Raw genomic sequence first — 13377 nt, 5'->3', positions numbered from 1 at the left:
GGAAATTTCCTGCACAAGAAACATCTTAAATGTACCTGTCCACAACTGACAGTTGATAAAGTTCCAACCTTAAAAACTAGGCTGCCAAGTATTGAAACTTTGATAATCATGCAAGTTTCAGGTATTTTGCTTGGCAAGAAAGTAGTAAATCTACTAATAAGTTTGGTTTAGTTATGAATTACTAATAAATGTATTGCTAATAAATTTGTTGAATTCACTAACAACAACTTCATGTTAGTTCTATTTTGCTCATTCACATACCAGAGAGATCTCAGAGACACCATACCAGCAATTTCAAACTATGGCTCCATGAAGGATATAACATCTGAGGTCAGAATGCGGTTTACTTATTATTAGGCTTCCATTTCCTCAACAAAATAAACTGTTTTGTACTTACTGCTCCCCTTTGAACTCTAACGGTGAATAATTAAAGCTAAACTACAACCATGTTTTGTGATGCCTGATTACACTGTAAGCTAGAGGTTTTGCTCAGTGGCTAATTTTAAATGCTCACCAACCCCCTAAGGACCCAGCCATTAGTCTGAATTGACAAATTTGGCTGGCCCCTAAAAGCAAAGCAGACAGCACCAAATCATAATAAAATTGTATTGCTAGCGACTCACCATATTGACAGTGGGGTCCATGTAATCCCTCTGAACACCAGCACTACTAGCCTTCACCATCTGAGCATTTGCTTCCACTGAAACAAGTCCCCACTGCAGAGATAGCAAAAAGGAGGCTGAATGAGGAGAGGGGAGAATACAGTTGAGAGAAAGAAAGAAAATCATCAGTATAGGCACCAATCTAGAGATTTCCACCAGCCCTTCCACAGCAAGGTTAAACTATGTTTTCATTATGAGTTAAGGCCTTACTGTCTAAAACCTTGCAGAACTCTGTGTGTGGGAGCAACTGGATCACCTGCAAGCTTGTAGAAATGCAGAACTCAGGACCACCTCTGACCTAGTAAATTGGAATCCATATTTTAACAAGATTCCAGATGATCTGTATTCACATTCAAATTTGAGAACTATTGGTCTAAAAAAATTCCAGGGATAAGAATGTTTGGCCAAAACAATCTAAAAATCAAACAAAAAATGCTAATAAGAACTAATAGGTGTCACACAACAACATAAAGAATTCATCTCATAGTCATTAACTTCCAGGAGTTTATAACATAGTTAAGATGACATCATGGGAAGATATTTTCACTGAGCTTAAACCAGTTTAAGCTAATAACATCGTGGGCAGATGTTTTCAATAAGCTTAAAGCAGTGGCCTGATACTGCATGTAAATACACAGTGACCCTTGGTGCACCCCTCACCACTAAACCTGCTTAACATGGGAAGCCTGTGGCAACTTCACGAAGATGTTTCAAGGGCAGAAAGCACACTGGGGAAGGAAACAGGATGCCAACAAACTCCCAAAGGTACAGAATAGCAAGAGAGATGAATTGTGCTGTGGTGCTGCATTGATTGCAACACACAGAAGCATTTTAAGTGACTTTGCAATAACCATAAATACATGATATAGGTAAAGGAGTTTGCTAAACTGAACCATTTCTCCTGGTGTGAATGAACTATGTAATGCCACTAGTTCTGCTACCTGAGTGCTGTCAAACATACTCCAAAGGTTCTGAAATACTCTCACCAGAGGTTTGTAAAAGGACTGCATACCTCATCTTAAAAAGTAAACTGCCTCCAGAGTTCTGCAATTAATCATGACAAGCACAAGTTGAGAAATCCCATTTAGATTTAGTACGATGATTTCCCTCCAGACTTTTGAATCAACTGTGGATTACAAATTTGATGAAATGGGAAAGGGGCAAACAGAAAAGGGACATGGAAGTCAAGGTGTAAACTGTCTGGTTTTGAATCAACTGTCTTTTAAACAAAGAGACAGAATATAAAGCAACACTTTCATGGGTCCCGAGTTGTGACCTACCATTAGAAACACTTAACAGAAAGGGTTTTTGTGCATATGTGTGAATTTTCAGTTCAAAGAGATGCTCTGAATGTGCAGTGATTCTAAAGATGCTGAAAACTTGACAAGTATTATTGAAGTCCAAAACAAAGTGAAATCATTCCCTCTAGTAACAGAGTTAGACAAGAAGAATGATATCTTACAGTGTAGGCATCCCAGTTCATCACACTGGCTGCAACCAGGGCAGCACCAGTAGACAGGCTGCTGCTCTATGTTGCACACCTGTCTGTAGATGGTGTAGTAGTGGATCCGAACAAACACAGGGATCTAAACTAGGGAGATATAATGTTCCCTCTGAAGGCAAAGCTATCTCATACCCACTAGAAATTTCTTCCAATTCAAATCCTGCCATATATATGTATGTTTATAGACAGAGAGATAGGTGTATATGTATATATAAATGTATATATGTGCATATAATGTATAGTTTGTATATATTATACACACAAACACACACACACACACACACACACACCTCATGACAATATGCAACCAAGATTCATTATGAGTATAGGTTAATGAAAACTAAGAGGGACCCCCATATCCCACGGTATAAAATATCCTAAGGATAGTTCAAGCTATGAACAATAAAACCTAAAATTATGATGAGAATAATGAAATCTTGAAAGATAATGAGGAACATGCTTTTCAGTCTGATTTGAAAGCTCCTCGTAGGCTGGTTCCACTAAAGCATCCCCTCTCAACCATGTTGATATCACCCACAAGAAGGTGACAAGTAGCTATTGTGAATGGGGGATGAAAAGAATCTTAGTTGATACAATGGCGTGTGACCCTACAAAGGAGCACAGCACATAAATGGATCTAAAGAATATGTGTAGCATTAAAATTTCATGGCACAGAAGGAAGCTGCACAAAAAAAAACAGTTTGAAAAGGCTCTTTAGGGGGGAAATAATAAAGCAAAGTTTGAAAACACTGAGCTATTTTTGCTGACCTATCCACGGATCATAATAGCAAATATCTCCAAACAGGCTGATTTCCTTTTTGCCAAGTCAATGTCATTTTTTAAATTTTTTTTTTATTCCAAAAGTACTAACATATCTCTCCCTTTCATATGCCACCCACTATATTTCTAGTCCAAATTGCCTTCATTATTCAAGGTCAATTTCAAGTTCCACTTTCTCTAACTTCTCTTTTCTCACCAAGCCAACGTAGATTGCTCTTTCTCTTTTCTCAAAAATTGGACTCACTGGCTGCACTGCTTTTATAACAATTACCATCTGGAATTGTAACCTAATATTTTGTTCATGCATCTCTTCAATCAGGACGTAAGTATACGTTTGTATACTTAGATACAAACAAAACAGATCTGAGCATGACAAAGACGCTGAACATCTTCAAACAAACTTGCTGTGAGGGAGCGATGAAAAGAATCTAGTTTGGAGTGCCTCCACTCCAAACTCAGTATCATATGGAAAATGTGCAAAGCTACTAATCTCTTCAGAATAAAAATATAAAACCTGTTTTACTTATTTATGTTTGTTTTCCCAAATAGCTGTAAGGTAATGGATTTTATTTGATTCAGTCCATTACCAACAAAGAATAAAACTCATGGGGGGAGTATAAAAAGTCTAAATGAAAAGGCATTTTCAAAAACAAGTACACTAATGAACACATCACATACCCTATAAATAGGATTTGCATTCTAATTTCTTCGAAAACAAATTTTTCTGCTAAGGCGTTATACTACCTAACATATATTGAGTACCTACGGTGTACCAAGCATTGTGCCACATGTGTTCAATCTTATCTATGAATACTTAATCAATTAATCTTCATAATATCCATGTTACAGCATTATATTTTTAACACTATAACTAAGACAGAGAAATGTAGGAACGTTGCCTAAGGCCACACAGCCGGGAAGGTCCAGGGGAAGTTTTCTGATTAAAACATCATATAAAAGTTCTGAGTTGGCCCAGTGTAGTTGTAATCCCAGCTGTAATCTGGGTGTAGCTGTAATCTAGTGTAGCTGTAATCCCAGTACTTTGGGAGACCATGCTGGGAGGATCATTTGAAGCCAAGAGTTCGAGATGAGCCTGGACAATATAGCAAGACATCTGTCTCTACAAAAATAAAAATTAAACAATTAACTGGGCACAGTGGCACACTCCTTTAGTCCCAGCAAATCAAGAGGCTGAGGTGGAAGGATCACTTGAGCCCAGATGTTTGAGACTGTAGTGAGCTACGATTATGCGACTATACTCTAGCCTGGGCAGCAGAACAAGGCCCTATCTCTTAACAACAACAACAAAAAAAAAACCCACAAAATTCCTAAGTTTAAACCAAAAACTGTTCATCTAAAAGTTCAATATATACCCCTCCACACACACAATGAATATGCAAACATCCACAATTATAAATTACTCTTACAATATTTTATTCAGTCCTGTATTATTAGTGATCCAATATTTTTATACAATGGCAAACCCAGTTATTTGCAAATGTCCCTCACTTTCTGTTGGCAATAATAGTAGTAATAATAAATTATTCATTAACCTGAAACTACTGAAACCTTTTTTTTTTTTTAACATTAAGTATCCTGAGTTTTGATCCTTAACCCATCATCAACTATTTGTGTTAAGAGGTTCTTAGATATTTTGTGAAACTATTTCAAAACTTTGTAGGAAAAAAAAAGTCTGCATGAAGCCTTGACTCCTAGAAAGCATTGTGGACACTTGCTTTTTCTCTACTTTTCTAGCCCGCCGAGTTAATCCTGATTCAAAGGCCATAGAAAAGTTAAAGAAGCTCTAGGTTTCAAAGTGTTACAAGAGTACCAAGGGCAGGTCAGACATTGGTTCACAACTGTAGATCCCCCGGATCCAAGTGGCGCTAAATTTAGCAAACCAACACAATATTCCTTGTTTCTGTCAGTTTTCTGATCTTCAGCTTTCAATGGTGTACCATGCCATGAGGTAAAATTAGTGGCATCTAACCCAAAATACCTCAGACATAAATGAGGTCTAAAGTAATAATATATCTTGTCTCTGAAGAAAAATATATATAACTCTAAATGCTCTTGGTGGTCACATCTTGTGCTCATTTACCTAATGAGCATAAAAGTTATTGGATGAATATGTAGGTGTATTTGAGGTGTCTGGTATTGGTTTTTAATAATCAAGGAGAACAGAAGCATTTTTACCTTGTTTCATAGCTCACACACCCACTTGAGCCAGCACGGCCTTGTTTCCAGAGCTTGACAATGCACGTGAATGCCCGAACATGAGTGTGCAAGTCCCACCACAGTCACTGTTCTTCACAAACATTTGGCCTTGAAAAAAGAAGAGCAGCAATGTAAATAAATATGTTTATATATAAAGCACTGATTTCTCCATTTTCCACAAAAAGCTTGACGTGTTATAAAAAACACTTAAAGTAAGAAAGGAAAATACAGACAATACAAAAACAACACCAGGACCAGGAAAAAGAAAAATCAGAATAAACTTTAATGACCAGAAGAAATTTAGAAGATAGATATAAACATCATAAACTCCCACAAAGTTAGAAAAATTGAGCTGTAAATTAAGTTCTGAGTGCTTTGGTAGACAAAATTTAAATAAAAAAAATTGCAGGATTCTCAATACTGATGGGAAAAAAGCAAATCAGTTTATGAAAGAAGTTAAATTTTTCCTAGAAATTATTTCTGAACAATATTTTCAATCTGCATGTTTAACTGGGTTTCTCAGGTAATTCTTGTTTGAACACAAACATTTTTCAACCACGATCATTATATTAATATTTCCTTACAGAAAGTTTGTACAGATTTACAGGAATTTAGACCCACTATCTTTAATTTTTCAATCAATAAGGCTAACTAATGCTAATAGCCTGGAGTGCCCAAATTCAATATTTTTAATAATCTTCTTTTGTGACTTGAGGAATGCTTTACTTAGTGATGAATGATTTACTAGTTCATAAGAATTGTTTTACATTTGAAAATAACACTAATTGTAATAGCCAGTTATGCCAACCACTCATGCTTTTCCTGCATTCAAGATCTCTTACATGCCATGCACTGCCCCTGCTAGGAACATAACAGAAGATTCAGATTTTGATGTTCCTGCCTTCAAGTAGCTCACAGTCTGGCATAGTCTCCATATTCATAATCTTCTGAAAATAGAAATGAGCTCCGATTCAGAAGCTGTAGTCACCCCCTAAATAGCTCTGTGAACTTCTCCAGTGACACAATAATACTGATAAGGCCATACTCATAAGGCCAGGCACGGAGGCTCATGCCTGTAATCCCAGCACTTTGGAAGGCGAAGGCAGGCAGACCACGAGGTCAGGAGTTCGAGATCAGCCTGGCCAATATGGTGAAACCCTGTCTCTACTAAAAATACAAAAATTAGCTGGGTGTGGTGGCATGTGCCTGTAGTCCCAGCTACTCAGGAGGCTGAGACACAAGAATCACTTGAACCCAAGAGGCAGGGGTTGCAGTGAGCCGAGATTGCACCACTGCACTCCAGCCTGGGCAACAGAGCGAGATTCTGTCTTGCACTATTCTATCTTTTCATCTATGTATCTTTTACATCTCCCTCTGTGACTGCAGTCCCTTTTTGTTAACACTGTTTTCTGTGCCTCTAAATATCATCATCTGATTTCACAACCTAATTCTCACTTCTAGATATATTTCTGAAAGGTGATTGTTTGGACGATTAGCCTCACCTAAATTAAGTGAAGTTCAAGTTGAACTTTATTTATGAGTTCACATAGCACATTTTAATACTTTAGGTAAATACAGTACTGTAATAAAACAATGAATGTAAAAACTGCACATAAGATAGGTATCCATAAAATTATCAAGCATTAGACAATGGTCCTAAAGAAAACCATAGCTTTTAATATTTCCAAATTAGACTCTCTGTAAACTGCTATATCTACATCTTTATGTGCTATATGTTTTTTGTGAGACAACAGCATTAATTAGAAAGGGCTCACAGTACCTTTGGGTTTTTTTGTCAATTGTTTGAAATCTTACACCACATTCAACCTTGAACTCCACTTTGCAATCTTCATCTATCCACTCATCCATCCATCCATCCACCCACCCATCCACCCACTTACCTACCCATCCATCTGTCCATCCAACAAATACTTATTGTGTGCCTGCGTGTGCAAAGCATTGTTCCAGAAGCATTCCCCACACGGGATTTGAGTATACATAGTTTACTTAGGAGATGCAGAAAACACTGGTCAGAGTATGATAGAATAAGACAAGGAAGGAGAAGTAGCAAATAAAAGATTCATTATCAAGCCAGCCAACGTCGGAGGTATCGAAGGGCGAGGGAACCTGGGCATATACACACTTATTTCTGTCAGCGATTGGTTAAAAGCTACTTCCTCCCTAGTATTTCAGGCCCAAAGCACAGCAGGCAGAGTCAGCTTCCAGAAACCAAAGTAAGTCCTCCAGCAAAGAAATGCGATGCTGTGAGCCGGAAGCCTGTCAGGTGTGCAGCGGTAAGGGAGAGGCGACCCGGGTGCAGCACTGACAGTTTCAGCTGCAGAAAGTACAAACGAAAAGTCCATATTCTCTTTGATTTGACAATCTACATAGAAAAGAGAGAAAATAAAAAACACCTAGGCAGATACAAAATGAAGCATGCTTAGATAGAAGCAATTAAGGTACTAGAATAAGAAAAGCTTACGAAGATTCATTAAGTAGGAAAGGCTTCAGTGAAGAGGTAACACTGTGACCTAAGGATGAAAAGAAGGCAACCATGGAAAAGCCAGGGATGCCAGTCAGACAGAAGGAATAGAATGAGCAGAGGCTCTAAAAAGGGAGAAAAGCTTGGCCTCCTGAGGATCTGAAGGAAAGACAAAGTGGCTGGAATGATGAGATGCTTGGTGGGATAGGAAGGGCTTTCCAGGCCAAGGAGTTTTGATCTTATTCTTAGTGCATAGAAAGCCACAGAGATTTTTTAGAGTTCTCATGCCTGGACACATCTATAGCTGGGATGTAGAGATGGACGTATTTTACTCTCCCTCTTGTAGCAAAGCTTTACAAGACTCAGCTGCCACAATGCCACTATCTCTCTACTCCCCTTCCTGACCCCCAAAAGTCTCCAGTCAGGGAGGGAACAAACCTTGGGCACCAGGACACTCCAGAAAGAATTTGTGTAAACACCTCTCATTAGAAACTCCTATCCTTTGAAGTCCTAAATGCCTCCCTTATTAAGAGGGGATATAAACCCTTACCCCCAGCTATTCCATGTCCTATTCCCTATAGGGCACTACTGCATGCATGAGTTAAACTTTTCTCCAATTAATTTGTCTGCTGTCAATTAATTCACAGGCCCCTGATCATTCAAACATAAGTTGATACAGGGAAAGTTTTCCCTCCAACATAGAGAAGAACCAGGTATTATCTCACACCAGTAAAAATGGCTACTAGTAAAAAGTGAAAAAATAACGGATGCTGGCAAGGTTGCAGAGAAAAAGGAACGCGTATATACTGTTGCTGGGAGTGTAAATTAGTTCATCCTTTGTGGAATACAGTGTGGTCATTCCTCAAAGACCTAAAAACAGAAATATAATTTGACCCAGCAATCCCATTACTAGGTATTTATCCAGAGGAATACAAATCATTCTGTTATAAAGACATATCCATGTGTATGTTCACTGCAACAGTATTCGCAATAGCAAAGACATCGAATCAACCTAAACATCCATTAATGATAGACTGGATAAAGAAAATATGGTACACATACACCACAGACTATTATGCAGCCGTGAAAAAGAATGAGATCATGTTCTTAGCAGAAACATGGTTGGAGCTAGAGGCCATTATCCTCAGCAAACTAATGCAGGAAGAGAAAACCAAATACCACATGTTCTCACATACAAATGGCAGCTAAATGATGAGAACACATGGACATATAGCAGGGAAAAACACATTGGAGATATCCAAGGGTGAGAGGGTGGAGGTTGAGGAGGAGGGAGAGAGACAGAAAAAATGGGTACTAGGCTAAATATGTGAATGATGAAATAATATATACAACAAAACCCTATGACACAAGTTTACCTATATAATAAACACGCATATGTACCCCCTAAACTTAAAATAAAACTTAAAAAAAAAAACCTGGGTATTACTGATTTCTGATTAGATTACACAGATGTCAAAGACTATCATATGGATAATATTGATTCTTCAAAATCTATTAAAATAATCTACCATTCAGTATAAAGAAAAATCATGTAGTTGTGTGTTTAAAACTTTTATATACATGTGTATTTAGTATGTACTCTTTGTTAATAGAAACATGGATATGTGAACTTGTGTGTACACCCATACACATATTCAAGAGTGTACATTTTGTTGATAAGTCTTTATACTTACTACATGTGTTTCTCTGCCTTGTTTTGGATCCTGATAAGTGTTGGAATGTACATATTGGTATATATATATTGAAAATTTTGCAATATATGTTTTGAAATTTCTCACTAATTATTTTGGACTTTACTGATTATAATTCTGGCAGTTTAATTTTTACATATTTTGGGGCAATTTTGTTAAGGATTTACTGGTTGATGATTATTGTATATATTTGGTGAATTGCTCTTTTATCATTATGTAGTATTTCTTCCAACCCATTATAACAAACTTTGTATTTGTACTGTTTTATCATAAAATTTATTTGTCTGATGTTAACATTTTTATATCCTCTTTCATTTGGGCAGAATTTCTTAGCTGTATTTGGTTCTGTTACCTTAAATCTTGCTATATAGTATTTTGAGTCAATAGTTTCATCTTTTTAAAATGTGATTTTTTAGCTTGTATCTTTTAATAGGTAAACAGAGTTACATACATTTTCATTACAAGTACAACTGTACTTATTTTATCATCTCATTTTGTAGCTTCTGTTTACTAGCAGTTTGTATTTATTCTTTTCTTCTTTCTTACGTCTACTGGATGAAAAATATTTTCTATATTCTCCTTTTTCCACAACTTATTTGGCCTAGTTATATTTCTAATATTTTAATTTTTTGATATTTTATACCTAAATGCATGCTATTTTTTGACAGAATATAAAGTTATTCATTGCAATATAATGAAAAACTTGTTTTTTGTCCCCAGTTCCTGGCATGGGACTCCAAAAACCATTGAAATATCCTGAGGGATATGCTAATATGGTAACTAATTGTTTGTTATGCTAATGAAGTGGCTTGCTGTGGGTCCCTGGATAACTTGAGGATGGAGGCCATTCACCAGAAAGACCAACCATATGATTAGCAGGTTGGAACTTTTGCTACCTGACTTCCAGGGAGGAAAAGTGGCCTAGAGATTGTGTTCAATCATGTGGCCAATGATTCAACCAATCTTGCCTATGTAATGAAACCCCAATAAAAACTCTGGACACTGAGGCTCAGGGGAGTGTGCTGGTTAGTGAACACACTGATGTGCTGTGAGGATGACATGTCCTGACTCCACAAGGAGAGGACACAGAAGCTCTGTCTTCACCCAGACCTTGCCCTGTGCATCTCATCACATGGCTGTTCTTCCTCACGTGTATCCATTACAATAAAACTATAACCCCAAATATAATACATTTCTTAATTATGTGAGTATTAACAACTAATAATAAAATATTGATAATAGCAAATTATTAGACTTTCCAAACTTGAGAAGAGCATGGAAAGCACCAAACTTATTTACAGTTACTCAGAAGCATTGGTAGCCTGGGCCCCACCCTGAGACTTGCAGTTGTCACCTGAAGTGGAACAATCTTGTGGAGAACTTTGCCTTTAAACTATGGGATCTGTGCTAATGCCAGGGTAGTGTGTCAGATTTGAATTGCGGTATACCCAGTACATGTTAGACAGTTGGGTTGAAATAGAGTATACATTAGCTTTATTCCTTCAAACAAGAAAAAAATATATACCATGTTTCATCTACCAGATGACACACTAAAACAGAGACTTCTTAGTAGTCAATAATTAATTAAATCATCAATCTATGTTTTAGATTTCCCTGCTCATCTTTCTTACAATGCACACATCTCATATTTTATTTTGTGTCTGTCTGTGTGTGTGTGTGTGTGTGCCATTTCATTTATTTCTTTCAAGACTTAACAATTATTTGATTTTTTAAATAACTTTAAATATTTTTTTCTGCTGGAATTAATTGATAGTCTGAGCAATGATTTTAATAACTGCCATCCTTGAAATTAGTTTTCTGTGTTTTGGATTTTGGTTTGCAGGCTTATCTTGATTAGAAAGTTATTCTTCACTCTTTCTCTCCTTATCTATCTAGTGTAAATGTATTTTAAGGAGATATTTTCCTGTTGACTTATTTTTTGTTTCTTTGTTTTTTGAGACAGAGTCTAGCTCTGTCACCCAGGCTGGAGAACAGCAGCACAATCTTGGCTCCCTGCAACCTCTGCCCACTAGGTTCAAGTGATTTTCTGACTCAGACTCCCGAGTGGCTGAGATTACAGGCATGCACTACCATGCCTGGCTAATTTTTATTTTCAGTAGAGACTAGGTTCAACATGTTGGCCAGGCTGGACTTGAACTCGTGACCTCAGGTGATCTGCCTGACTCAGCCTCTCAAAGTGCTGGGATTACAGTCATGAGATACTATACCTAGACAGTTTTGTTTTGTTTTGGTTTGGTTTTTTTTTTTTTTGAGACGGAGTTTCGCTCTTGATACCCAGGCTGGAGTGCAATGGCGTGATCTCGGCTCACTGCAACCTCCGCCTCCTGGGTTCAGGCAATTCTCCTGCCTCAGCCTCCTGAGTAGCTGGGATTACAGGCACACGCCACCATGCCCAGCTAATTTTTTGTATTAGTAGAGACGGGGTTTCACCATGTTGACCAGGATGGTCTCGATCTCTTGACCTTGTGATCCACCTGCCCAGGCTGGAGTGCAACGGTTTAGTCTCAGCTCACTGCAACCTCTGCTTCCTGGGTTCAAGCAATTCTCATGCTTCAGCCTCCTGAGTAGCCAGGATTACAGGCATGTGCCACCACACCCAGCTAATTTTTATATTATTAGTAGAGACAGGATTTCGCCACATTGGTTAGGCTGGTCTTGAACTCCTGACCTCAAGTGATCCACCCGGCTCAGCCTCCCAAAGTGCTGGTATTACAGGTGTGAGCCATGAGAGCCAGGGAAGCCACCATGCCTGGCCAATTGACTTTGAATTGTGGCTAGAGACTAGAGCCAAAAAGGAAAGGCGCCAAACACTCTAAAGAGTATCACCAAAACAAACTATAAGACAACTCCCCGCATTATGTTTTTAAAGACTGGAAAACCAGACTTACTACTATCAACATCCATTTCCCCTTAATTCTTTCTCCCTTTATAATAAAAGACTTGAGAAAGGAGGAAAGGGAATGAATGTGTTGACCTTGAGCCACAGGGCTGCTAGATCAAACAATCACACATCCCACCAAAGAAGGGATGGCCACGTGGACCACCGGCAGGAGTCGAAGGGAGACTGGGCTGCCCCTCTCTGTGATGATCATCAGAGACAGATTAGGTTGAGCCAAATAATTCCTCCAAGAAACCTGGCACAGCACCTAAGATAAAAGGCAAAAATTTCAGACAAAATCAGACTGAATCCAAGTCACACCAGGTATCATTTCCATCACCAACAGAAAATCGGTATCCTTCACCTTCTTCCATACCCATCTCAACCCAGAAGAAGTTGGACTGTTAAGGAATTAAGAGAAAATGGAGGCATCTTGGAACCAGACCACAACCAGCCTGTGCCCTTGGTCTTACTATTTTGTCTGCCTACCAGGGCTCTAGTTCTAGTGTGTGATGGCAGAAAAAAAAGCCAGAGTTTGAAAATATAAGTTTTAAACCACACTAAAATAAGTTAGAAAGTTAATGTGACTGAAAAACTTTGGAATCTACTAGTGATATGTTTTAAGGATGGAAGAAAAAAAAATTAAAAGTACCATGTTATATCCCAGAACAATGAGATTTCTTCCCAGCCGGTAGCACTGGTGGACCTATAGTCCTCTCCACTTGGCGTGCAGAGTGCCCAATCCAGAACCAGGTGTCAGCTTCCTAGAATTCAGCATCCCAAGAAGCAGTAGTGGGGAAGGTGAGATGGATAAGGGACAGTTTCTAGTTTCATGTTGTGAAAATTTTGTATTTTTTTCTAGAGGTGGGGTTTTGCCATGTTGCCCAAGCTGATCTCGAACTTCTGGGCTCAATTGATCCACCTATATCAGCCTCCCAAAGTGCTGGGATTACAGGCATGAGCTAACCCTAACCCAGCCATGAGTTTGGTTTTAAGGTACTATTATTATTCTCCAACACTTCAAGCCTCACCACTTAAATCCAAACCACCTCTGCTTCCAGACCCAGCACTTAGCAAGCCCACACATATCCCAACTCACCAATGCTTGGCATTTCTGAATA

At 38.2% G+C, this 13377-nt stretch overlaps 1 protein-coding gene across 1 annotated transcript in view; it reads right to left on the bottom strand.

Moving 5' to 3' along the window:
- LOC105729971 (growth arrest-specific protein 6-like) overlaps window positions 1–13377 on the bottom strand; it is a 643000-nt gene that overhangs the window by 467330 nt on the left and 162293 nt on the right. The window contains exons 7-8 of the mRNA XM_064378894.1: window positions 5143–5271; window positions 624–716 (exon numbers count right to left, since the gene is read on the bottom strand). The gene's annotated coding sequence lies outside the window, so the exon portion shown is untranslated. The remainder of the gene's footprint in view (window positions 1–623; window positions 717–5142; window positions 5272–13377) is intronic.

This window comes from Aotus nancymaae, unplaced genomic scaffold (genome assembly GCF_030222135.1).
Source record: "Aotus nancymaae isolate 86718 unplaced genomic scaffold, 86718_ANA_hifiasm-v0.15.2.pri h1tg000019l, whole genome shotgun sequence".
Classification (NCBI taxonomy): domain Eukaryota; kingdom Metazoa; phylum Chordata; class Mammalia; order Primates; family Aotidae; genus Aotus; species Aotus nancymaae.
The sequence above is the reverse complement of the archived record's forward strand: the minus strand, read 5'-3'. Positions and strand labels throughout refer to the sequence as shown.